Raw genomic sequence first — 26974 nt, 5'->3', positions numbered from 1 at the left:
AGATTCTTTCCAGAGTTTACTAGTGTTTTATGGTTATATTAGTTAAAAGTTATGTGGATATTTAGAATAATGACTACCACGTCCATGATGACCACCAATGCCACCACCATTATCATCCTGAATTCTTTTCTTTCTAGAACAATTTGCAATTGACTAGCTATACCTGTACCGTAAAGAAGTGAACAAAAAGTTGATTTCCCCAGTTTGCAAGGAAGAATAAAGGTAGAACTTTTAGTGGCTTACACAATAAATCTGAGTGGTGCCAATTTCAAACTTCACAAATGTCAAAGAGCCCAGTGAAAGACTGTCTCAAACTCTTATGATGGAAGACCCTTCTATCTGGGTTTCCACAGTAGCTATCAAGGGTAATAATGGAAATTCCAAGAAAAACTTGATCTTCAGAGAGCTTGGGCTCTTCTTATGGTCCTGAGTTTGGGCCAGGTGCAGACTTTTCAAATGCTTTCCAAATACTCCCTAACCTAACAATTTGAGACATTCAGTGCTCAGTGTGTCTCCGTTTCACCACGAGCACTCATTCAACTGTTTACACTGCATATAACTTAAAGGTTGGATATGTCATTCCTCCATTACACAAAAAATTAGACTCAGCTTCTTAACCGAAAGATACCCTAAATAAGAAGTTCATCTTTTTTTAAATATAGAACACTTCATAAATTTGCAAGCCATCCTTGCACAGGAGCCATGCTAATCTTCTCTGTACCGTTCCAATTTTAGGATATGTGCTGCTAAAGCAAGCACAAGGTCTGTTTGAGAGACAGAATGGTAAGTGGTAAAAATCACAGGTTTTGGAATCACAAAGACCAGCAAATAACTTTAAATATCTATGTTAAGAGAGGGTAGCACCTGAGAAGACCCAGACGTGTTTTTTTCGGATAGGTTATTCTCCCCTTACCTCACTGGATACAGTTGTTGGCACATAGATGTACTCAATAAATATTTACTGAATGAAATTAATCCATTCTCATATTGAATAAATCTACTTTCACCTGAAGGGGACTCCATAATCTTTAAGTAATGTGATACTATGGTCCTTGCAATTTCTTTAAGGTATTGTTCTGGGTTTGAGATATTGGTGTCTTTGTCCCACCTCATCCATAAAGCTTCCCTGACAGCTTCAGTCTACCTTACTCTCTTTTTTCTGACTCCCTGTTATACTTATTCCAGGTTCCACTCACTCTGACACATACATGATATCTTATCTTGCCATGTAAAATGTGTTTCATAAACACATCATCCTTCCTAAGACCCTAGAAGTTTTTCAAGGGCAAAGGCCATGTTTGATATTTATTTTGTATGTCCCACAGCACACAATACAATATAGAGCCCAGAGCAGGCTCTGAACAAGTACCTGTTAAATTGAGTTACATATTAAGGACTGCATTCCATTGCCAGCGATGACTTTGTTTCAGGGAATTATCAAAAGGCTGTATTCACCACTCATTTCACCCAAATTAAGCCCATGGGTCTCTATACTTGAAGTGCTAGTTAGGAAGCAGAGGATCAGAAAGCAGCTGCTTACTTTCAACAAAGAAGAGATTGCATTTCAGCAACGGATTGCAGGATTTCACGTATTAGTCACTAGTGACTCTTGGACAAACCCTTTGGTGTTATCAGGAATAAAACGTAACCAAGAGACATGTCAAATATCAATTTCCAATTACTTTTCTGTAACGCATTTCTGCCACTTGGGAAAACTCCCAAGGGATCCATGGCTCCTTATCAGCTCAGATCAGGCTTACCTTTCAAACAGGTAACACTCAGCAGCACCCAGTTCAGCCTCAGTACTACAAATGTCCTTCTCTGACACTCACATTCTCTTTTGAAGTTTTCGATATTGGCTTACAATGTCACCAGAGACCTGGCCCCAATGTGGAAGGCCTCCTGATAGTGTACCCTGAACCAGCTGCATTGGACTGGGATGGGGATAACTAACACCTGCAGTGAGCTGTTGTCACTGAGGTTTCCTAAGCCTCCACTTGCACTGAGATGTTGAATGTGGGCACAGAGACCCATGCAGCACTTTTGCGTCGTCAACTCCAGCCAAAGGGGAAAGAAATAAGAGAGTCTTAACTTTGATACTCAAAACACAGAACAGCATTTCTACCCTCCAGATCACAGAAAGCAGGCCACAAACTAATTGAAAAAATCTTTGGTATTAAGGATGTTAAAACTGAGGATCTGCAACAAACCAGAAATCACATGTCCCCTTTATTACAAAGTAATGGGAAAGAATTTGGAAAAACCAGAAAACATCTCTGGGTTCATAAATCAGCCCAGTTGGAGGGAAAGGCAAATGGCCAGCACCTGGAATGAGCCTTCGTCTGGATCCAGAGAGCAGCGTAGGCTGTGCACTGTGATTAATGACTTGAGTGAAAGGTCTCAGTTGAGGCTGAACAATTAACTTGTTCTCTCCACATCTCAGAACTCTCCACAGTATAACTATGTCTTCCCTGATTGGTCATATTTACTAAAATGCAAGTCAGTCTGGGAAGCTTCGAACATGTCATCGGACTATTTCTGACAACTGGGAGAGCTCTGGTGTTTGACAGGACGACTTTCATCAAATCATCTGTGTTGACTCTGCATGTACGTCTCAACCTTTCAGTTCCTTTTCAAGTTTAAGAACCATCTTTAAAGAGGCAATGGCATTGGCCTCGATCTGTCGAAGAAAAAAAAAAAAAATCAGCTCAGAGGATTGCAAATGGACAGCATATGGCCTGGCTTGTTTCTGGTCATTCCCAAAAAAAAGTTCTTAGGGAATTGAATGTCCATGAGATTAATGGTTCCCTCCTGTCCTGCCTTTATCCTCTGGAATAGGTTTCTCTAATCTCTTTCAGACCCTCTCAAGCATTTACATTAAACCAATCATTCCTCCTAAATCTACAACCAAGACTCTGATAAGACCTACTAGAACCTAAGAAAGTCTCCAAATTTCCTTCTCCCCTGCCTCTCCTCCAGGTGAATTTGTAGATTGGAAAGGAAGACAGGTACCCCAGAACCTCATTTTGTATGTGGAAGCACCCAAGGAATCTGGTTTCTTCATCTGACCTTCTAAACCTGTTTCCTTTGTGACAAATGGATATACCCAAAGTAGATATGGCCTCACACATAGTAGGATTGGAAGGGTACTGAGAGGCTTGGCTGAGACCATCCATCCCACAGGCCTGCCACAAGCCTCCCTTACCTCGCTTTTACGCCTGCATCCACAACCACTTTTGTCAGTGAAGGCATCCTGCCTCCAGGAGATATAAATGTACATCAAGAACAATAACAGTAACAACAGTGATAACAATAATAGAAGCAGGATCAACAATAACATGTATATAGTATTTACTATGAGCCACAAACTCTCTAAAACACTTCCCTTATATCAACTCACATGATCCTTACAACAACGCTACTAAGGTGTTGCTATTATATAAAATTTACAGAGATAGAATATTCAAGTAACTCACCCAAGATCACAAAGCCAGGAAATGGCAAAGCCAGAATTCAAACACAGGCTGACTCTGACTTAAGCTCTTCAGGCCATCCTATAAAACCCTATATTACAAAGATGCTCTCTAGAGGTATTGGTCCCCATCTACAACAGCTGATAAGATTAGAGAAGCAACCCTTCCAGCATAGCACCCACCTAGGGGTCAGGCTTGGTTAGTCCTGTTTCTGCTACTCAATGTGTAACCTCAAATGTGTTCTGAATCTCGGAGCCTTAGTTGTATTCATCTGTAAAAATCAGTATGGTGCTAAGACCTATCTTACAAGGTTTTTGTGAGAACTGATGAGAAAACATACATGCAGAATGCCTAGAACATGGTGATTGTAATAATCATAGCTATAGTTAGTATTAATCGGATTAGCTAGTACTAATTAGAGCCACTGGAGAAGATGAGCAGAAACTATCACAGCTTGTAATGTAGATATGAAAAAGCAGATCAGTGTAGTGACTCCAAAGAGACAAGGATACTAAGAAGTACTGGGAAGGGATACCTACATTCCTGGTCTGACCCAATTTACACAGCCCCTAGGTTAGATTACCTCCATGAAAGAAAATATTCTAATTTTTAAAATATACTACGTTAAAAAAAAAAAAAAGTCCAGACTGTGAGAATTAGGATATTCTCCCTGAAATTCCTGGTGCAAATGTGAGAGGGCGAGGCATCCTTCACAGCCTCCTGTGGCTGTTCCAGCACCAAGCCTGGAGCTGCAGCCTTCATTCCGCTTTTGCTACATGCTCTTGCCGACCCCTGACACATCACATTCTTTGCATCAATAAGGACTGGTGCCAGAACACACTAAATTGCCTTTGACTACATTTAACTGATCTAGTATTTTTTTATGATTCTTTCTTGTTGTACCATTTTTCACTTTTGACTTTATAATTCTCTGCTGACTTTAAATAAAGTGTTGCCAGACTACCCGAGGTGGTTTTTAATAGAGATTTAGGGGCTAGGTTGTGCTGTGGTTTGGATTCAGATTCTACTCCAGCAACAAGGGGAAATTAAGTAGGTGGTTTCATCTCAAGTGCCCATTTATACTTGGAATGGACACAGAGTTTATCTTCTTCTAAGCCTTGTAATCATGACGCTACAAAGTGAGTTTCAAGAAATTAAAAATTAGGTAGCAATAGCTTCTCCACCACAAAACCACAACACAGTGTCCCTGTAAGCCCAGATGACTGGGATATACAAAGACAGCAGGGGAATCATTTGCTGAGTGACAGAGAGGAAGTTCACCACATTCTGTCCTGTGCCAAAGATAATGCTTGTTCTCCTTAAGTTGGCGAACTCAAATGACCCTATACCAGCTATGTCAGCTTGCCTCCAGACCCTCTATGTTGTCCCTAGTCCCCACTGTCTTCTGCTCAGATGAAACACTGCAAGCCAGCAGGCCCTTAATCACTGGGAAAGGGGACCTGACTAGCAAAAATCCTAAGTCAGATAAGCAGTCTGTAAAAATTAACATTTCTTTTTTAGAGGAGAATAATCTTAAGCATATCTTGAAAATATTAAATTAAATTTAAAAATAACTATGATTTTGGCTTTGTCTTCCTTTTCATGATCATGCAATGCTTGTTTCATTACAAAGGGATACAAATCACATGTAAAGCATTGAGAACAAAGTTTTAAAAAATATCTGTGTACCAATCATCAAGCTTACAAATAAACAGACTTCTTCAGTTGTTCTCCTCAGTGGTAAATGCAACCTTGAACTCTTGAGTTTTGGTTTTCTCCCTCATTTGGCCACCTATGAAATGACCCTTTTAAAATACTGTTTTAATTGAACTTTGTATAGATTTCATTCAGTGAGTTTCTTTCTCCCCTATTTTATGGACTGATCCATGTTGAATGTTCCTCAACTTTATTTAATAAAATATCTGCGTTGTTTCCAGTTTTTCGTCTTCTTTTGTTTTGCTATTATAGATAATGGCGTTAATATAGTTCATATTGATTTGAACATGTTCAGTAGTTTGTCCTGGGTTAGTGTCCTAGGAAGAGAATTACTAAATTTTAGGGTTTGCATCTATTCCAATGCAACAGATAATAACAAATTTTGCTCCACAGTAGATATGCTAATTCATACTTCCCCCAGAACAGCTCGCAAGTTTCTGTTGCTCTACAGCTTGCCAGCACTTGGTACTGCCAGATTTGTAAATTTTTCTGAACCAGTAAGTACAAAATGTATCTAGTGGTTTTAATTTACATTTCCACATTTAATTTTTTTATAGCTCATCACTGAGCAAGTTTTGGGTAGTTTGAAATTACTTGTCCAAAATAAGCATGAAAGGCAGTGTTTATATAGAATAGATATGATTTTATGGCTACACAGAAAGATACCATGGGGCAGCTGGGTGGCTCAGTTGGTTAAGTGTCTAACTCTTGGTTTCAGATCAGGTCATGGTCTCATGTGTCATGAGATCGAGCCCCACATCAGGCTCGGTGCTCAGCAAGGAGTCTACTTGAGATTCTCTCCCTCTGCATCTCTGCCCATTAGCACACACCCTTTCCATAAAATAAATAAATCTTTTTAAAAAGAAAGAGACCATGTATGTGGACATATAAGAATGAATGAATGAATGAATGAATGCATATGTCTATTTCTCTGTTATCATACTTATAGCAGGACTGGCAAGCTAGAGCCCATAGGACAAATCTGGCCCCACCACCTGCTTTTGTAAATAACTTCTTAATGGAACTCAGCCATGCTTATTTGCTTATGTATTACCTAAGAATATTTTCACACTACAATGACAGAGTTTTATAGTCACAATGAGGACCACCTGGTCTGCAAAGCCTAAAATACTTACTATCGGATACTTTACAGTAAAAGTTTACTGACCCATGACTTAGAGCATCTCTACTTGTATGCAAAGAACCTCACATTCAACATGTCACCTCAAATCTGTTCCTCCCCAAATGTCATTTGGGGTAAAATGGCTTTACCTTCTACAGTTATTCAGGCTAAAAACCTAACAGTCACCTCCTGCTCTTGCCTCCTATTCACTGTTTACAACTAATTAGTGAATACCATCCAAGTATTCAATCTTCTCCAAACCATTCCTGTGAGGTCCCCTTCCCCTTCTCTACACCCATGGCTGGCCCTTTGTTCAAGCCTTACACTGACTTTGGCAACCCTTCACCCAGGGACCCAGTCTTTGGTGGCCCCAAGTTTCACAGCACTTGGAACAATTTATGGCATTTATCTGTTTGAGTTTCTGTCCTCTCTGCTTCAACTGTACATTTTTTAAGAGGATGGCAGAGAAGACATGGGAAAAGAGCTTCCTTGTCTATATCATTGAACACAATGGCCTTCACATTGTTGTACATGGAGGAATCACCAGAAGAGCTCATGAAAATAAAAGAGACCAGAGTATCACCCCAGGCCCACTGCATCAGGAATTCCTGGAGGTAGGTGCTCAAGCATCTTTATGGGATGGATGCCCCCCGGGGAGATTTGTTTGTAGGCTTGAGAAGCACATATCTAATCAAAGCTTCCTGAATACTTCCCTTAATCCTATCCCACTCTACCACACCGCCCATGATGGATAGGACCCACTTCCCCACTCCACCCCCCCCACACACACACATACCACCTTTGCTTGGATACCAGAGCTTCCCTAAGTTTCTCCATATTCCTTCAATGGCACAGAGTAAGTCTGATTTGAGAGGAAATTGCATCCTTTATTTAGGGCTGAATTCTGATCTTCAGTCTCTGTTTTTCATTAAATTGGTAGTATTCCTGGTTAGTGATAGGATCTATCCCCCACACTGAGCAACTTCACTTGCTTAGCATATAAAAAATAAGAATCTCCTGTTATAACTTAGTACCGCTTCCTTGTACCATACCACCTAGCACTTGCCTAAGGGAAAAGGCAAGTAAACATTTATACAATGTATATAAGAATGTGGTTTTTTAAAATTTTTACTATCTTCTTCATTTTCAACATATTACAGATCATTTAATATGTAGAAAAACAAATGTTAATAGAAAGGTTAGACCAACGACAATACCAATAAGATGCTGTTAGTATTTATTAGAGATTTTTCTTATTAGACTTAATTTTTTCCTAAATTGCATGTGACCCATTATCATTATGCTTGGTGGATAATATAACAAAACAAAATTACCAGTCCATTTTACTCAAGGAGAAAGCCTAAGCTTCCTTGGGTTTTATAACACCAAGCATAGCACAAATTTAAGAAATTTTTCCAGTGCTGCACTCAGTGATTTTTAGGGGTCTATTTTCCCCAGAGGCATGTAAGTACTAAAATTGCATTGGATTGCGTTTTGCTCTCAGCGGGTGAGAAAGTGCATAGTCAATGGGTTATTTGCCATTCTTTATTTCCATTTTATGCAGTCACACGGAGGTATCTCTCAGGTGGTTGTTGAAGTTTACTAGACACTCAGGAGCCATCTTGTGCTTTCTCTAAATGACATTTATAATCTATAACCAAAGGGGTTGTCTATGAAGCCATTGGTGCAGTAAACCTAAACTCTGCTTGTGTTAATTCAGGTTACAGAGACCAGATCTTTTGCTATGAGATTCCAATAGGGGGGAAAACTGCATCCATGTATGTGAACAATATCTATAGTCTATAGGTCTACAAACAGAGATACAAAGTCTGATTTAGGTGCTGATAATGACTGACCATTTGAAATCAGTATATAGGGAATAAAGGCCTTCAGAATATGCAGATCAATTAATAACAAAGGGGTTATGCAAAAATCACACTAGTGATTTTGCTATACCTTTATTTATGTATAATAAAAGCACTAAATTCTGTAAATGCACTGTTAGTCTGCTTTCTTTCAACTGGATAGCTCCAATTAACCATCATTTTCATGCTTCACTAGGGCTCTGATCATTGATGCTCTTAACTGGATTCCTGAAATACTGAAAAAGCTACAAGTGCTTTCTTGGATCATCAAGAAAAATTAAAATTCATTCAGTGTAGTTCTACTGTGAAGTATATGTTATTGGGGGGGAGGGGCACAGAACAGAGGGAAGAACACAGACCTCAGCATTAGACCTGGTTTTGAGCCTCAGCATTAGCCCTGGGACCTTCAGTAAACTACATAATATCTCACTAAGCTTCAATTTCCTCATATATAAAATGGGGATAATATCCAGCTTCAGGAGGTATTTCCAAGATGAAATGAGACCACGAACATATGTAAAATACCAGCACAGTGCTGGCTTTAAAGAAATCACTCAATAAATAGCAGCTATTATTAATGCTAATATCTTCCTTCCCATTTTTAGTAAATCAGTGAGCCATGCAATATATGCAGGTATCTCTTTACTTTTTTCTCTGTATCTTTATTTACCAGGATATTTGATTCCTATAAATATCCCATCCTGCAACAGAGTATAGAAAGTCTGCTGTGGATTCTCAACACTGAATTATTTAAATCTGAAGAAGCAAAGGAACACTGTCAAAGAAACTGTATCTTTAGCACAGTCCTTGGGAAAACAAAGTTTCAAAGTCTCCACAATGGTTGCAAATCACCCAAAGCTCCTGCCTTCTTTGGATCTTTTATTATTTTTACTAATCTATTACTTAAGTGAAATATTAACATATTTTAATAAAAATTCAGAGACTGAAAAAACTAGTTTTTTTGACCCTCTTCTACTCTTTACCACTCCAATCTGGGTATTCCTCCAAAAGTAACTACTGTAGGGGTTTTGTGTCCAAACTTTAATAATTGTTTCTATGCCTTTGTACACATAAGTGTATGTTGCTGTGTATGTGCATGTATGAGAGATTTTGAGCTTTTAAATACATAAATTCTATCACAGTGCACAAATGTTTTAGATTCAAATTATTTTTGTTCAAAAATATGTCCTGAAGTCATTCTCTGTTAAAATCTTATTTACCTTTTTTTGAAAAATTTACCTTAACTTTTTAAAAACTCCTATACAGCACTCAATATCATGATTTGCTATATTTTAATAATTCCTTTCCTGATAGACATATAATTTGTCTTTGCATTTCTTTTTCATTGCAATGAACATCCTTCTGTTTACTACCCTTTGGACACGTGTAACTGAGGTTATAAGCTATATGAATTTTATTTCAGCCTTTAAAAAAAATCCAATTTATTTTAAATCATGATTAAGTATTTTTTAAAAAATATATAAAAGTACAGTGAACAGTCTTTCTTCCACCTTAGACTTCCCATGTGCCTGGTTTACCCCATCCATAGGTAGTCACTATCATTCATCTTTCAGAGTTTTTTTAAACATGGATTCTTATTGTACCCTGTCATGCGTAAATAATAATATGCAATATCTATTGTTCTATACCTTGTGGTATTCCCTTAATGATATATACTGCATAGACTCACATATTAAGTATATAGGAGCTTCCTAATTCTTTTGACAGAGTTACACAGTATTCTACAGATTGGATGCACCATAATTTAGTGTTTCTCAACTGATAGCTCTATTGCAATTTTAAGTGATTAGCTAGCACATCTACTTAATAATAAATACTATTGTTTATATATCATTTTATATATGCAATCATTTCTAGGAGTACAATTGTTACTCTGTTTTTACACTAGGCTGTTAAACATTTTATTACTGATTCCTATGAACATCTCATATATCAGAAATATATATAATCTATCATTGCCTGTTATATAATTTCCAAATATTAAATTCACTGTCTTTTGACTTTGCATAAAATCTTTCCCTCTCCATGTAAAATGTTCTTTAAAAAAATAAAATCAGTACGTTTTTAACAGGTTAAAATTTTTAATGTTTTATGTTTTTAATTTTTCTTTTTTAAAATTACAGCTTTCAAACTGAGCTCTTGGTTTTCTTTAAGTACTTTTATGGTTTCTTCTTCATTTCTATTTAAAATGTTAATCCATTTGTAATGTGCCCTGGTATGGTATGAGATATGGATCTAATTTTTTTTTTCCAAATAGCTACACATTTGCCCCAAGAACAATATATTGAATAGCCTATCTCTTCTCTGGCAGTCTGAGATACCTTTTTATCATGTACTAAATCCCACATGACACTGAATTCTCAATTTCCTATTCTATTCCATCACTCCGTTTAGCAATCTGTGCACAAGTACCACATTGCTTTAATTATTGAGGCTTTAGAATGTATTTGATATCCCGTAGAGCTAATTTTCCGCCCTCATCATAATTCTTTTTTAGAATCATCCCACATATTACTTTTGCTTACTTTTTCATCTAAACCTCAGATTCAGTTTTTCCCATTTAAAAAGAAAAAAAAACTTTGATAGTTTTATAGTTTCATAAGAATTTATATTTTAATAAGAACAACAACAAAAAAAACCCACATTGACATATCTATGGTCTTGAGTTTTCCTGTAATACCGTAGGTCTGTCCATAACTTCAAGCCTTCTTCTGTGTCCTCCTAGAGGGTTTTAAAGTGTTCTTCATGAAGATATTATATGTTTTTGTTAATATATGATTATAGTATTTCCAACTTATTTTCTTTTATGTTGCTTCTTCAAATGGTGTCTTTCATTCAAAATATTCTCCAAGTGGTTGTTTTTTATTTTTTGGGTTTGTTTGTCGTTGTTGTTATTGTTTTTTATCCAACTGGTTTTTGTTCTACTAATTGTATATTACCTTCTGTTTTACTTCATCACTGAATTCTCTTGTTAAGTCTTTTAGTTGGCTCTCTTGAGTTTCCAATTGTCAAACCAAATCATCTGTAAGCATGACAGTTTGACCATATGCTTTCTGTTTTCATTTCTGTTGTTTATTTCTCCTGTCTAATTACATTGGTTAGTATTTCCAGTAAAACATTAAATAATAGTGGTAGTAACAGATAATTTGTCTTGTCCTCACATTAATAAAAACACTTATTATGTTTGCCCATTAAGTTTGACATTGGTTTGACTGAGATGGATGTGTTTTATCACATTAAGGACATATACATCTATTTTTATATGCTTTTTACCAAGATTCATTATTGAATTTGGCAAAGCTCTGCATCTATGGAATTATGGCTTTCATCTTTAGAACTATTAAAAAGATGGAATAAATGGATACTTAAATATTGAAATTTTATTGCATACTTGGAATAAATCTCAGTTGACCATGATGTTTTACTGTGCTGTGTATGTTACTGGATGTTATTTAGAATTACTTTATTTAGGACTTTTGTACCTATATGCATAGCTGAGATGAGTACTGTAGTTATTTTTTCTGTAATCCTTGTCAATTTCTCTGTAAATACTTTATGCACTTCATAAAAAGAATTTAGAAGTACTTCCTTATCTATGCTCTCAAAAAGTTTAAATAGCTTTGGAATCAACCCTTTGGTATGCAGGAACTGGCTTACACCAACTCACAAGAGTCAACTGTGCACATCTCTTCCCACCACCACAATGAGTGATATCATGTAGATATCTTGGAATCAGTCGTGATAGAAATATTGATGCCACAGAACTGTGGCAAACACTATAGATCAAGGCATTTTTATTTTTTATTATTATCCTCCTCATCATTTGCATAGACCCAGTTGTTAAACATTTAACAGAATCATCTTCTTAACAAAATCACCTTTTATTCTAAAGTTTGGTAAAACTTCCATGTAAAACCACCTGGACTTCAGTTTGGTGCAGGGTTGTGAGAGTCTTTATGTACTTTATTTGCCTATGGAAATCAATATTTCAACTTTCTATCTCTTCTGGAGTCAGTTTAGAGAATTCATTTTCTTAAAAAATTATCCACTTGATCTAGATATTTAGATACTTGCACAAAATTCAACAAAGTTACTTCTTACGATTCTTTTAATTTTCTCTTCTGTGACTTCTCATTTTATATTTTGAATGTTTGTATTTTCTTTAATTTTCCTTGATTTTGTTTTTTAAAAAATCAGCTCTTCAATTATTTATTATACTTTTGTTTTATAATTTATTTATATCTGTTTTTAGCTTTAATAATTAATCCCTTCTGCTTTCCTTTGGTTTACTTAGCTGAGTGTTTTCTGAGTCAGATGCTTCATTTATCTTTTGCATTCTTTTGCTTTTAATATATGTACTTAAATATACATACAGTTTTCTTCTTAGAATGGCCTTAGATCTATATCATAGCTTCTGACCGGTAATGACTTCATTATCATATTTCTCCAGCTATTCTACAATTTGAGCTTGTATGTTATCTTTGACTTGAGATTTAAGAGTATTACGAAGTTTCTGAGCAGAAGGGCTTTTTGCAGTCTGCTTTTGTTATAAACTTTTAGTTTCATCACCCGGTGACCTGAGAGTTTTTATATTTCCTCTACTTCCTAAAATTCATTAAAATTTATAACTCAGTATATCATTATGGAGGGCTATGTTTGCCAAAATGATCAAAGCAGTATTTCTAGTCTCACATGCTCCTCTAGAACTTTGCTACTCCCCATCAAGAGGCAGAATCCATTTTTCCTTCCCTTAAACCTGGGTAGGAATTTGGGTGACTACCTTGATGAACAGTAGACAGTTAAAGTAATGCTACATGAATTCTAAAATACAGGTCATAAAAGACAATATGGCTTCTGTCTGGCTCTTACTCACTCTTGGGAAATTTTTGGCATTTGAACTCAGCCATTATGCTATGAGAAAGCCCAAAGTTGCATTTAAAGGAAGACCACATGGACCCCACATGGAGAGGAATTGAGGTCCCCAGCTGATAACTAACATCAACCACCAAGCTTAGCATTATGTGAATTCTCAGGTGATTTTAGTTCCTAGACCTCAAGTCTTCTACTGAGGCCGCAGATATTAAAGAACAGAGATAAGTCCTTCCCACTGTCTTCTCTCAGAATTCCTGACCTACAGAATCTTTGAACTTAATAAACCATTGTCCTGTGCCACTATATGACTTCCTTGTCTCATTTGATGCTCTTTTGCTTAAATTCTACCTTGTGATATTTAGACCGTAACCTCTGCTGTAATCCCTCTTCTAGGCTTTTGTTTCAACTTTTCTGAGTCAAATTGTTTCTTTTTCTCTTATATAACACCGAGAACTGGATTTTCCTTATGAGTCAACCTGAAGGTATTTTAAACAGATAAATTAAGCACATTTTCATTTTGTTCTGATACAAGTATGATAGGTCTCAGTTCTGTCATGTTATATTTCATATGGGCAGAGCTAAGTGGTTTTAACAAGTATCTTCTGTCTCTCAAAGGCTAAAATACTTCATATTTGACCCTTCATAGAAAATGTTTGCTAATCCTTGATGTAAATCATAATAATGACTGCAAATAATGTTCTGTGTACTACAGTCTTTATTGCTCCTTTTGGTTTTTGTTATTATTGTTGTACATCTTAGTGTTTAGGCTAGCATCTCCAAGGGAATGCAGACTAGTCTTTCCTTGCTTATCCAAGGACTGTAATGGGAATATTTTCAACCCTTTGTTCTTGTCTATGCAGGTTGCTGTATGTTTTTGGCAGATAATTTTAATCAAGTTAGAGAACTTTCCATGTATTTCTTATTTGCTAAGATATGTGGGTAGAAGTAGTTATTAAATGTCACAAGTTTTTTTTCTTTTGTGTATCTATTAATATGACCACATATAATTCCTTTTTCTTTTTTAATATGCCCATATGACAAGTTTACTGATAAATTCTAACCTTTCAATTTTGAGATAAATCCTAATAGGGCACAAGATGGTATTTTTTATTACTACATTACTAAATCTTATTGTTAGTTTCTCATGGAGGATACTTTAACCACATTTGTAAAAGATGATGACCTACAGTTTCATTTTAATGTGTGCTCATTATCTTATTTATGTCACTTATGGAATCCTAGTTAGATGAAAAGAGAGATGTTCATTGTTTTTCATTTTCTAGAATAAATCTAGGAAGTTTCTCCTCTTTGAGGGATATATGATGATTTTTTTCAGTTTCTTCTCTAGTCTTTTTCTCTATTTAGATTTGTATTCCTCTTTGAGACAATATTGGTAATTATAATTGCCTTAAAATTGCCTGTTTTAGATTTTCAAATTTTATTGATAAAAACAGAGTTTTTACTCTTCTTATTCCTAAGTTAGATATTCATCTCTAGTTTTTCTTTAGATTTGCTAGATTCATCTTTGAAAAAATAAACTATCTGTTGGTACTATTGATAAAGTGTATTATATATTGTTTCTGTTTTATTAAGTTTCGGTTTATTTCAGTCATTTCATATGGCATTGGGTTTGTTGTTGCTTAATTAAAATTTCTGGAAACTCAGCCCATTTAAAAAGATTTTTTTTATTTCTTGTTGCATTTTTATATTTTCAAGGGAACAAAATCTTTTAATTACATTTTGGGCTACAACCCACAGTTTTTAATATACTATGGTGCTGTCACTTCCACTTCCTCTTAAAGAGTAATTTATATTTATATTTCCTCATAAAACTAAAAGTTTCATTTCTTTCTAATTCTGTAAGTCAAATTTCCTTTACCCTGCCCTAGCCCCTCTAGAAGGTCTTCCTTTTGAAGCTAATTTCTAATTTTTTTGAGTTATGATCAATTAATCTGAACTGGGCAAATTATACTTGGACTCAATTTGTGGATAGTTTTTGTGAATGTTCCAGATAGTTCATAAAAGAATGTTTATTCTGTTTTCTATTTAATAAAACATCGATGTGAAATTTCTGTTCTGTTAGCTGTCATTTTCTATGGAAAATATGCTAAAGTTTTCATCTGGGATTGTGAATTTGTCAAGTATTTCTAGAAGTTTTTCTTTATGTATTTCAAAGCCCTGTTGCTAGATGCATTGCGTTTCATGAATTTTACAGCTTCCTATTTTATCTTCTTAAGTATACAAAATATCCCTCTTCATCATTTCAATCACCGTCTTGAATCTTACTTTTTCTGAAATTAACATTCTTATTACCGGGTTTTGTTTCTAGCATCTAAAGTTTTGTGTTCTTCTCTAATCCCTGTAATTTTTATTTTCAAACTCCTATGTTATTTTACTGTATTTATTTCTTTAAAAAGTATTTTATTTTACATTTTCTTTTTTAGCAAGTCTGAGAGTGTACTTTTAATTTAGTTCATCCACATTTATTATGCCTATTACATTTCTACCAACTCTTGACACCTTACTTTACACACCCAGTTGCCCAACCTTGTTTCCTCTGGCTTGGAGATAGCTCAGCTGAGTGATTTTTGCCAGGGATGGGGACAGGCGTACAGATGGGTTGACCCGTGTGACTCTCACTATGGAGGTCTAACATGTTGGCTGCTCTCAAGCCTGCCAGTAGTTTCCTGCACTTAGCAAAGTCCTGAAGCTTGTCTTATATTTTTAAACTCTCTGGCATCAAAGCTGTGATGAATCTCTTTAATCTTACCCTTTAATCTCTCTTGCAGAGAATCTACATAGGTTCTGATCTTCTTTTCCAGTTAATTATTGGTTGTTTTTGTTTTTGTTTTTCCTTTCCCCTAGAGAAAGTAGAATGTATCATTTCTATCATTTCAGTGAATGCCTTAAAAAATGGCTTCCTGTTTAAGGGACAGTAAATGGGCTATAAGATGCTAAAGTCCTGACTTCATCTATGCTCCCCTCACCACATTCCTCCTCTGCTAGATTCCTTACCCGAGCTATACTGACACTCCAATGCCACTTTCTCAGGGGTGATGGCTCTGGCTATCAAATCTCAAATTACCAACACACACTCCTTCCTCTCTTTTGCCTGCTTTTGTTTTCATCACAGTATTTATTCTTAGTATTTATCTCTATCATACTCTACACTGTTCTTATTTTTATCTTGATTCTTTTTCAGTAGAAACGTAAGCTCTTTGAAGGCCAAGATTTTTGTCTGCTTTATTCATCACTCTAGACCTATGCTCAGAGCAGTGCTTGGTACATAGTTTGTGTTCAGTGGGTAGCTCTTGAATTAATAAATTTCTAGGGATTCAGAAGAGGAAAAGGAGGCGTTAGGACATGTTCTTTGCACTGTTGTTGTTGTTCTCGTTATGCTTTACGATCTTCCAGATATGCCACCATTTACTACCCTGCTTAACCTAGTCCAGGAGACTTCGATTATTTGTACATTGTATGAAGTTCTAGAAAAATTCCAAAGGGGCAGATGAAAAGAGAGAAATAAGACACAAGAAAATTTGGGGGTGAGGATGGTTATACGGATTTCTTTAACCAAAAACAAAGAAAGGGACTGCATGTTATCCTCTTTGACTATTCCTGATTGGGAAGAAATTGATGAAGTAGAGCAAGATAAATAAAGGAATAAAGAGCTAATCCACAAGAGAAAAGACTGTTTTCATTGCTCTTACACAGATGTCTGTCCTCACAACAGGAAAGTTTTTGTCTTTGGGGGAGGGTGGGAATAAGAGTAGGGGAGCAGCAATTTAAATTGGAATCTCTAGGCAGTCTGTGTTTAGGAATTAGAATTACATTATTTTCCTGGCTTCCCACCCCCTCTTGTCTTTTAGTGGGGAAACATTTGCCCTGGAACAGCACACAGAGTTTGCATTAGCATCCCTGAGGATAGAACTTTGACCCCACAGACTAAGGAAGCTACAAATGGAAAATTCCAAGTTGCTGTACTCTTTTATTTTCATGCTAATGCTTCTGCAGAGAGTATTTAAAGAAACAGATGCACAAGAATAATAAAGAGTGGAGGACTAAGAATGCCTCAGACAACAGTGGAGTGTTTTTCCAGCAAAGCCTTATATCTTTCTGGGCTTGCACAAGTCCGGTGGGGTCAAGGTGAAACCCTGATTTTATTTTATGAAAAAGCTAAACGAACATAGATCTAGAAAAACCCTGGGTCTGGGTTTCAAATCCTGATTGGATTTGAAAGTTGCTGCTTCACTTTACTTCCTTCAGGCTACACTGTTCCACTCACAAAGACAGATGAGTGTATCCTTCAGTAAAAGCCCTTGGGTAATGATGACTTCCCAATCTCCCTCGCCAACTGACACTCAACTTCAACAATACTCATCCCTTCCTCAGATCCAACCTGGATGGCACCCACTGTATGTTCAACCCTCTGGCTATTTCCATTGTATTCCTGACAAAAAGAAAAAACTATTCATCTTAGAATAACTTCATCCTGGGTATAAATTCTAGAGTGCAAGACATATCAGAGCACTATACTCTATAAAGCCAGATAGTTTCAATACTCTTCTCTTAATATGCAAACAAATTTCTATTTTGCTTTACCATGCACATGCTTCACACAGAAGAAGCTAATCAGAAACTTCAAATTGTCATCTCTAACCCCTGCTTTAAGATTATATCTCACACACTGCTCCTCTGGACCATGGCCAGAAATTAAACAAGAACTCTACTTGGTCTCCCTCCAAGGTCTCTTTCACACCCTGAAACCACCCAGGGAGAGTTCCTCCAGGTGTGTCACCTCTACAGATGGTTTCATTCCAGGGATGTCTTTAGGCTTTTTTTATATTCAAAGTCTTTAGGAGCAATAAATGGGTGGAAATAGGTGAGTGAAGACAGAGGGGATGGAGGACCTGTTTTAAAACTGCATTTCTGTATCAAGGACACACTCCTCTCTCTTATTTTGTAGGTTTATAAAAGACGACCTTTCTATATTCCTGAGTAGAAAGAACTTGGGGATGGCCACTCCCAAGTGATATGATCAACTTTCTCATTCCAACCTATTTGCTTTCAACTTAGTTCTCACCTTTCCCGGAGGCTACCTCCCAACACTTTGTTCTTTCCTCACCAAATTTCCCTCCTCTGTACCCTTGTAGCTTGATTTCTGCTTTCTGTATGTTGGGCCTTATTTCCAGAGTTAGATTATAGGATTCCTGAAGGCAAGAGCCCAGGGCTTCTTTTGCATCTCCTACAACCCAACCCCCAGTGCAGGGTTCCTCTAAAAAAAGAAAGGGTGGTTGGCTGACTGATTGAAGAAACAGAAACAGGCCCCCACAGTGACCTGAAGCATATGGAATTCTGATTAAGGGAAGTGAAGAGTCAAAAAGTCCAATATTGCACCCTTTATAAAGTACATGTATCCCATCAAATCTGAGGTTATTGGAAAAGTAACAGCCCTCTCCCACAACCAGCCCCAACCAAAAATTTCATTGGAATGGATCAAGAACCAGAGCTGTAAATATTCATGGCTGGGAGGGGTAAGCTGGAGGACAGCCTGCTGAACTGAGCAGGTGTTCACCTCACTCAATTTCAATCCGTTTGCAGCCAACAACGTCATTGTTTGGCCTTCTTGTGCTCACCGACAGGCCATTTTTCATGATTTTACCATTTCTGGCCAAATGCAAACTTTTTAATTAAATGTACCACATGATTCCAGATGTTTGTTTATTTGTTCCAAAAAGGTTGTAAAATCTCTGCATGAGGAAAAACCTGGGGCAGGGGTAAAGTCTTCTATAAGATACAGGGAAACAAATGAATTAGAACTGGGATGGGGAGGTGAATGCTGGGCAGAGCATTCTCAGCAGACCCCTCTAGACCGAAACCATTGGCTTCTAATAGTTCTCCTTCCAGAAACCCAAGATTTGGGAATAAAATACACTGGGCACTTACTAGTTTTTTTGAAAGAATGTAGCTCATCTTGAGCCAAAGATCGGAATGAGAACAAATTTTTGTGGCTGCTCTGCCTGCTTATTGTCTGTTTGTTCCTGTTGCTATGAACCCACTACATTAATCCCAGCAGCCTCCCACTTAACAGGCCAGGTTAGAGCTTATGCACCAATAATAGGGGAGCATCCCGCACTGCACGGGGGAAGCAGGAGAGCACCTACAGGCGGAGACCACAGCTTCCCATCACCATGCCAGCTTCCTCTCAGCCTTCTGTTCTCTCATAGCATCTCCAAACATAATCAGTCCCTAAGTCAGTCTATCGCATTTGCTACAAAATGTTTCTCATAATCCTACTCTTCTTTGTTCCCTCAGTCAGCCAGCCAGACACCCCAGGTCTTCATCATCAATGCTAGATTATTTCAACATTATCCTAACTGATGCTGGGCTCTCAGATTTGGTTTCAAAAGCCAACACCAAAAAATACTTTGAGTAAGGTGGAGATGGAAATGGAAATGCACTAACTGTCCATTTACTCTGATGCCTGGGCCAGATACACCCTGTGACCAAACCATCAGCAACCTTGAACAACAATTCCATAGTGGCCATAAGGTTCCCTTTACGTTGCCCTCACCCCTGCTCCACTGGCAGTGTCCTGGACCCAGCTGTCTTCCCCATCTGTTACCAAGTTGTTTCCTAAATTACCTTTGCTAGAAACCTGCTCTTTCGAGGCGGTACAGTCTGCAGCCACATAGTCTGGTATCAAGAAATCCAAAGCTTCTAAAACTTCAATGTGATCCCACGGTGGCCTCCTCGATTCCAGACTCTTTTCTTTCCAATTCTCCCCTCCTACTGCTTGCAAATAATAATCCCATAGCACAGCTATAAATCAAATTTAGATGTTCCTGCCTACTCAAGGCCTGCCATAATATGGATCCAGGCTACACACATAAACCCATTTTTTACTTTTTCAAAACTAGGTCCCTTCTTCCATTCACTTCTACCTCTTCTTACCCTTGCGCTGCTTCTTTACCCATTCCCTTTCTTCGTGAGTGGAGTGGGGGTAGGGATGCCCTTCTTCTGCCCTCCATGCATTCATGACTTACTTCCTTTAAAGCTCAAGGCCAACATCCTCTAAACAGCCATGCATGCCTGACTATACTAATATTTACTGATTCCTATATTTTCCAAACATGTACAGAACTTACAGCTTTTACCAAGTAAGGCAACTCTCACTTATATAATATATGATATCTAGTTTGGTTGGCATTGTTCCATTTTGGTAATGTCCTCAATCAAACCATAATTTCTTAGAAGACAGATACCGTGCTCTCTCTTTCTGACTATTCCATAAACCCTAACAAGTACTGTGTACACAGTAGATACTAAAGGCAAACCCTAACAAGTACTTTGTACACAGTGGATTCTAAAGACAGTGGATGCTGGAGGACTCCTAAAATGAAGGTGCTCAGAGCAATATTTGTCACTGCAAAAGTCATATTTGGCCACGCCTCAATTCTTCCCCTGCAACAGAAGGGATAAGAAACAGCCCATGACTCTGAAAGTTCAGGATATTTAGAATCTTCAATCCTATCCATCCCAGACTCTCCATGTTTTAAGAGAGAGGAACATGTTTTCAACTCCATTTTTTTATTTGGACTGTCTTTTAGGAGAAGGGTTATCGCTTATCTTGCAGAAGTAAAGTTTGCCCCTGTTGGGAGTACAAGACATGATTCCATATTTCCCTCTTTGCTTTGCTTCCAAAACAGAAGAGCCAAATTCGTAGCTCCTCTGTATCTTTGAGCACACAACAATTCTGCCCAAAGAGTAGAAATAAAGCAATCATGGAGACTGCAAATGAAAAATCATCCTTGGAGAAAAAAAGATAGGAAATGGACCCCTATGGATTTCAAATGCTTAAAGGAGGCTGCTTAAAGTTCCTGGCTGAAGTCCATGCCAGTCTTGGTAATAGTCTAACAGATTCATCCATCTTCGGATTCCACTTGGCTTACTCTTCCATCACTGCCACCTTCCCAGACAGCGAGCGCACACATGCACATCTATCTATATATATGCGGAAGTTTTAATCTACACGACCCTCCATTCCAATCCACCCAGCCCTGCTCGGTACAGAGTGAAGCTATTGACCCTGCAAAGCAGCAGAGAGATGAATTTGATGACCCAGACCGGAGTTTTTAAACCATTTCAGCAAGGTCTAGAATCAAAGGAAAGTACAATTTATTCAGCACTTAGTAAAGTCCTTTTACTTTGGAACAGAGTGCACACACTGAAAATAGACTCCCACTGCCACACAGATAAAATAAACCTGTCAACCACTACTGTCAAATCACTAGTCACCTCGATTAAATAAAGGAAACTTTAGCATCTCTCAGCATCTGAGAATTCCACCAAGATTATAAGCCCATAAAAGCATTATGAAGGAAAGAAAACTAAAGTAATGGGTTCTGTTGAAATGTCATCAGAGGAAGCATTTTACATAATTAGAAAGTGCTAATAATAGCTCTGCACAAGGAACCAACACACTCTTTCCCTAGGCAGCCAGGGCAAAGCCACGGCATGGAGTCTGAAAGAGGAGAGCCGAGGCCATGCACTTATCTAGCAGGACCCGAAGAAGAAAGATGTCCCTGTCAGCAGCGAGGAGGCCATCCTAGCCAATTGCTAAAGTGATTTTTTTTTTCTTATTTCTTCTCCCTCCCTCTCTCTTCCACAGATTTTAATACATTTTCTATGGAGAAAAGTTGGATCCGCCATACTTCTGTGAACCTTCAATGACTCAGTGATGTTTTCTGAAAAATCATCTGATAGTTAGCTCCTTTGAAAAGATAATCAAAATATTTTGGAAGACAGAAAGCAAGAAATAAGCAGGTTGCTTTTGTCATAGGGCCCGATCTTAGGTGGGACATCCTTGGCAAAGTCACCATAGCCATCAGATTGCTTATTTCGTCTTTTTCAATGGTCAGTGAGAACAAAGAACAATAGGCAGAAAGACACCTCGATGCTAAACTAATAAGATAGCCTAAACAACTGTATCTATTTTCATTGAGTCTATGCTACTATTCTCTGTAGATTTTGCTTATAATGATCAAACTTACTTAGCTTTCAACATGTGATATACATAGTAAGCCTTCTATTTTCCCTATAGGTTGACATGGCAAGATGGTACGACTATTAAAAAAAAAAAAATTAAGTTGTCTGAAAGAGACAGATTGCCTCCAAATCATCTAAGCCTAAAACAAATTGTGATGAGCAGTCTGGTTATCTAGCAGCCCCATCTTGAGCCCTCCCAAAAGTATTCTGCTCATTGGCATACGGTTTTTCTGGGCAACATCTCCCCATCCCAAACATCTTTCCCTACATTGCCACGTCTTCTTCACACACATCCATTAATTTTCCTCTTCTTCATTTCAGTTTGGCTTATTTAAATAGTTGAAGCAAAACACTCTGTATTTATGGCTTCTGTGAAAATGTATTTTATGATATCTCATGCTAAAACTGTTTAAAAAATAAAAATAAAAAACGCCTGCAGTTTTTCTTCCCTTCTTTTTCTTCTTGTTTGGATGGCACACATTGAGCTGCTTCATGGAGATATACAGAAAAATCAATTCCTAAGCATAAAATGCAACTCACATTAAGGAAACTGCAAACGATAACTAATTATGATGAGTTGCTATGTAAATCATTCTATGACAGTCCCAGCAATCAATTTCAAACACAAATAGACCAAGCCCTGGCTGGAGAAGGGGATGAGCACCTAACTAGTGTACCAGAAGTCATGGCAAGGCTGCCAAGGATAGGCGGAAGGAGGATGGCTACGATCTCCAAGCACGTTTCCATAGATTTCCTTTCACCTTCCTTCCTTCTTTCTTTCATACATCTAAAGTCCGATGTTTAATATGACCAGGTAAGGATGGCATACCCTCCAGACTGTATAAGCATCAGAGAAAAAAAATAGTAATTCAGGGACATTCACTAGGCTTGCAATTACTTTGTAAAATGCGCACACAAATGCCCTGGAATGGGATCCCTCTGTGGGATCACTACTTGCAAAGTCGGGTCACTGCCTGTTATCACCTGGCATCACCACCACCCTCTTCTCAGGCTTTCTCTGCAGCTCAGAGGATGAACTAGAAACTGCCTTTCTGAGACTTCCCTTGGCATGTGGTTCTAGGTTAGAATGAGGCAAAGAGAGACCCTGGAGTATGACTTAGAAATCCAGAGAGAAAGAGGAACAGGGCAATGCCTGGGTAGATCTAACGTTTGAAGCGGTGTCCAAGTGGACTTCTTGAGAATCACTCCCACATGGCTGCTGCAGATGGAGAACATCAGTAGGAGGTGCCCAGGTGTTTCTGAGATGTGCAGAAACTTCAGCAAGCTCTTAAGAATCCCCAGCTTCCTTACAAGGTTTGGATTCTGGGTGGGGTCCTCCCTGACTGGACCAGCCCCTTGCTCATTCCTTACATTAAACCCCCTCAACATGTGAATCCATAGTGGGCCTTCTATTTTCCCTATCTGAATTCAGACTGATGTGATACTATCTTCTGTTTTGGTTTTTCAAACTGTCTCTGTTCTTGAATTTATATATTTGTAATTTAAAATAAGGGAGAGAAAGAGAGTAACAGACAATTCTTTTGACAGAAGAGGTAAGGTCGCTATACTTCGCTGCAGTCTTAGCAAAGGCTGTAGAAATTCACCCCGGGCAGTGGCATTTCCAGGCCATTTCTCTGCCTGTACTTCCTTCTTCCATCTAGCACAATGCCACAGTCAGTCCTGCATTTGCTTCATATGTCCTGTGTCAAGGACAAATGTCAGGGATGGTCTGGGAATCAAGGACACAGAAATCTGTGTGTTTGTTTTTTATCTTGCCTCTGTCACCGAGTGACTTAAGTCTCCCCCAGCAATTCTTGGTGCTTTCCTCTGTTAAATGGAAATAGTAATACCTACCCTCCCTCCTTTATAGGGTTGTCTTGAGGATGATATGGTCAACTTACTAAATAGAAATGTTCTCCCCAAAAGATGCAGTGGTTTACTTAATTGCAAATCCCATTTCTAACAGGTACCAGATAAAGAGTGGCAATACCTGATATGCAGGTGTATGTTCAATGCACATAACATACTTAAAGAAACATTTCTCCAACAAACACTCCAATGCTCCTTCTAATGTGGATACCCACAGAGGATATAGTAAGCAGGCCACCACTAGGTAATAACTGAGATTCCTGACACAGCCCCATGGCCCCAGTAGACTTCAAAGACATGTTTAGACCTAGAGCAGAATTCTCAGAGAGATCTCAGGAGTACCATTCTAAAACCACATCTATACGACTGCCTGCACCTTATGGCAGAGTCCAGCCCCTTCTTTGAGAGCTGTTACAAGTAAAATAATTCCCTTAGTTGCTTCAATTCATCCAATTTCTTTCCTACCATCAAAACACCAGAGTTTAAAAATTATGACATTATGACATCAAAATTATTATCTACTTGGAAGTTATACAATGTGGCTAAATGCCGCCATCGGACAATGAATCAATACATATGGGCCCAACCGTGGTGACTGGGGTTTATGAAAGCAACAGGGTTGAGGTCTGAGGTCCACAGGCTGGCCTTTCCTTCCCCTATCACTTAATCCCAAAGGAAGATGGGTCTCCTTTCTCAGACACAATTAAGTTATCTTACAGAGGCACCTAAATTACTGACTTTTCCCTGGGCTTCGACCATTCATCCTTTACTGAACAAATATTTCTTGAGCTTCTAAAAAGCAGGAGGCCCTGTGCCAGGCATTGCAGGTATAGTGGTGAGCAAACAGATACACTATCTTCTATTGTCTCCAACAGCTTACAGCCTGTCCAGGAAGACACTGGAAAATAAAGCCTGAAAAATGAACACTGACCTAATATAAATGTGTGGGGTGGGATCGGAAAAGTCTCCCTTACAGCTGTGATAGTTAGGCTGATGCCTGAAGGATGCACAAGAGTCAGTGATGTGCAAGAGAAGAAAGATGAGACTCTTTACTCCCTTTAGGGAGCTTTCACTTATGACAAGTTCAAGACCTACATATACTTGACCTCTTTCACACAAAGCAGAATATAAAAAATTGCACTAAGGAGATAGAAACACATATTTAAAGCACCTCAGGAAGGAGACAAATCAATATAGAAAAAAATTCATACAAGAAGTCAAAAAGTATTGCGTATTATTCTCCCTGCAATGCCTGGGTTAACTGTAAATTACGGATGGAAAAACAAGAGTCTCCCATTTCCTGATAATTATTCTGGGCCCAGATTTCCTTTGCATTTGAATCTACAGTCCTTAAGACACGAATCTTGGGTCTATCATCCTCGACATTGGAAGTAACATAAAAGGACAAGTAAAGGGAAAATGGCATGTATAGAAAAATAGCAATTTGCACATGAACTACTGCCCACTGGTTTATGTAGTTGTTGGTGCGGAATAAAAAGAGATTGGGAACTGGATGAATCAAAAAATTATTTGCAAATAGAACTTCCACTTAAGATTTTTTAGACCACGTTTCAGACTTCGTGGAGGATTTCACTTGGGCAAGAACTGATGTAATTCGCCTTCACAATGGGAAAGAGCCTCTCTGGATAAGCATTTGTAAGCAGTTTCCATAAAGGTATTGATAAATGACAGTCAAATAGTTTGGTGACTTATACGATCAAAAATTTAGAATAATTTCTCTAACTTTAACATAAAAAACAAGGTGGTAATGGAGCACCCAGGTGGCTCAGTCAGTTGAACGTCCAACTCTTGGTTTCAAATCAGGTCTTATCTCATGGATCGTGAGATGGAGCCTGCATTGGGTTCTGAACTCAGTTGAAGATTTTCTCCCTCTGTCCCTCTCCCCACTCATGTACACTCTTTCTTTCTCTCTCTAAAATAAATATATAAATCTTAAAAAAAAAAAAAAAAAGTAAGGTGGCATTAAGCAGTTTCATTCTGGGTGCCTAAAAATCGGGCTTTCCCCACTTGTTATCATATGGTTCATGCCAAGCTAAAAAGATCAGTGTCGTCTTTTCCCTACATGGATCAGTCCTATAATAATTCAACCTAAATGAGCTTCTTTGGCTCTCTCTTTAGTGATGTCCACATGACCAGAGGCCCAAAGACCTACCCATCATTTCATGATGCTAGCTTGCCTTTTTTCACTCTCAGGTCCGTAGCGTTGATCAAGCAACCAGAGCATTAAATTTATAGGGGCATTTTTCAGTAAAACTGAGATATCTGTTGCTGGGTCTTTTCAACAGCAATGTTCCCATTGATGCTGGGCTCTGATGTCATTGAAGGGCACTTGTTTTAATTCCAAACCCTTGACCATTTTTTCATATTCCAAATATTCTCAACATACCTTCAAAACTTAATTCTTAAATTCCTTTACTCTAAGATTCAGATTTCTTATTTTACCATTACAGTGACAAATGATCTTCATCCTATTATGGAGGCTTATCATTGATCTGATCATGTCCTTCTGTTGTGAAATCTCAATTTCATAGCTAGATCAACTTTTATAAGTAGGCTTAAGGATTCTGAGCCCTCAGTTCCTTTGTATTATACTCAATGGGCTATAGATTAAAAATGCCTTTATTCAAATATAAGAAACCACTAAATAAATCCATGAGGATATAACACTGGAGTGAATTTGTTATTCTGTCTAGATGTGGTATTATTATTTACTTAGGGGAACTCCCATCCCCTCTCAAAAAAAAGTCTCTACAGGAATATGTTTGACACTTCCATAAGGACATTCAGTGAAGGAGATCTATACATGCCCCTCAAAATATAGCACACTAGCAGTTATTCGTTCTACCTGCCTTTGAGCAAAGTTGATTTTCACAAAACTGACCCTTAATGAACAGAATCAAAATTGAACCAAAATAAATGTAAATGCAGAAAAGTTCTACTGTGCTGAGACATCAAATAGGCAACTG

General features: G+C 37.8%; 1 protein-coding gene and 1 non-coding gene across 2 annotated transcripts in view; both read right to left on the bottom strand.

The window, feature by feature from the left end:
* The window catches only part of LRMDA (leucine rich melanocyte differentiation associated), a 1051049-nt gene that overhangs the window by 181328 nt on the left and 842747 nt on the right, over window positions 1-26974 (bottom strand). The gene's annotated exons all lie outside the window — the stretch shown is intronic.
* Window positions 653-759, bottom strand: LOC132016994 (U6 spliceosomal RNA). The gene has a single exon (XR_009404084.1). It is a non-coding gene; the product is annotated as a U6 spliceosomal RNA (small nuclear RNA).

Source organism: Mustela nigripes, chromosome 4 (assembly GCF_022355385.1).
Source record: "Mustela nigripes isolate SB6536 chromosome 4, MUSNIG.SB6536, whole genome shotgun sequence".
NCBI classification, from domain to species: domain Eukaryota; kingdom Metazoa; phylum Chordata; class Mammalia; order Carnivora; family Mustelidae; genus Mustela; species Mustela nigripes.
The sequence above is the reverse complement of the archived record's forward strand: the minus strand, read 5'-3'. Positions and strand labels throughout refer to the sequence as shown.